Consider the following 1,545-nt stretch of genomic DNA (forward strand, 5'->3'; position numbering starts at 1 on the left):
ACTACACTTTGGCATAAATAGTTTGAGATTTGGTTCGGTAGAAAAAAAGTTACATCAAAATATGAAGACCTAAAGGAGGGTTGCAAGGCAGATGTTCATTTTCAATTAACATAAATTTTTTATTTTGAAATTCTTCTTTAATATTAGAATTACTTTTTTAATTCATTTTAATTAATTTTAAGAATATATTTATAAAATGAATCCTTACATTCCAAAGCGGCAAGCTGGCAGAAACGTTAGCCCGCCGGACAAAAATGATTAACGGTATTTCGTCTGTCTTTATGTTCTGAGTTCAAATTCCGCCGAGACCAACTTTACCTTTCGTATATTTTATTTTTTTAATTAGATATTTAATAAAGTTATTTTTAATATGCTGTTGAATTAGGGTAAGTTTAACTTTTATTATTGATTTTCTCTTTCAGCTTTAATTAACTTGCTTTTTGCTTTTGTTTATTTGCTTTTCTTTTGTAGTTGCTTTCCCTTATCTTTTTAGTTAATTATTTAATCAGGTTGGTTCATTAATGTGTTATATGCTTCAGATATATGCATCTAAATTTATTGGGGCAGGAATATTGTCAGTTTTGGCTGTCTCTAAGGCTGTCCAGAAAAGGTATTGGTTAAAAGTTCTTATATTCTAAATTTACTTTTTAAATTTCAAAATTAATTAAAAGGGATTTTTCATAAACTAAATTTATATTAATGGGATGTAGGCAATTTTAACTTGTGTATATCTGATATGCTTTTATAATTACTGTTGTATTGAATAATTATTGATAGATCTAGATTAACAGCAGTCAGTGCTATTATCACCAACTCAAAAATTAGGTTACTTAAGGTGAGCTTGTAACTAGTTTTGGGGTCTCGTTGTTTGTAATATTTGGTGAGCAATGGTTGCAACCAACAACATGGTAAAAATTCCTGCCATTAATTTGGTGTGCATGGGTAATATCAAATAATTCAATCACAACAAATATTTGAATTAAACATGAAAAAAAATTGAAATATTATCATCACTTACATGGAAAAATTGAAATATTATCTTTCAGAATTTTATAGGGTAAAATTCTAAATTATTTTAAATTGTTACGGAAAAGTACCCAGTAAACTGTGTCAAGTTGTTGTCGTTATGAAGGGCATCCAGCTGTAAAAAAGCATGCATTGGGGCTCGACGCAGTCGAAGGTTTCACGCAGTGGAACTGAACCCGGGAGAATGTGGTTGGAAAGCAAGCATCTTACCACACAGTCACACCAGCTTACTATTTAAAATTAGATAACTGGTTGACTGTATTATCAACGAAATATTAATATATATGATGTGGGCGTTGCTGGATAGTAAGAACTTTGATTGAGCAAATGCCTTCTACTATAACGTCGAGCCAACAAATACCTTGGGATTAAATTTGGTTAACGGAATCTGAAATACTCGTCGTATATATATATATGTGTGTGTGTGAGAGAGAGAGAGAGAGAGAGAGAGAGAGAGTGTGTGTGTGTGTGTGTGTGTGTGTGTGTGTGTGTGTGTGTGTGTGTGTGTGTGTGTGTGTG

At 31.7% G+C, this 1,545-nt stretch overlaps 1 protein-coding gene across 2 annotated transcripts in view; it reads right to left on the reverse strand.

Annotated features, from left to right (window-relative positions):
- LOC106873616 (solute carrier organic anion transporter family member 2A1) overlaps positions 1–1,545 on the reverse strand; it is a 19,353-nt gene that overhangs the window by 7,844 nt on the left and 9,964 nt on the right. The gene's annotated exons all lie outside the window — the stretch shown is intronic.

Source organism: Octopus bimaculoides, chromosome 4 (assembly GCF_001194135.2).
Source record: "Octopus bimaculoides isolate UCB-OBI-ISO-001 chromosome 4, ASM119413v2, whole genome shotgun sequence".
In the NCBI taxonomy this organism is placed as follows: Eukaryota; Metazoa; Mollusca; class Cephalopoda; order Octopoda; family Octopodidae; genus Octopus; species Octopus bimaculoides.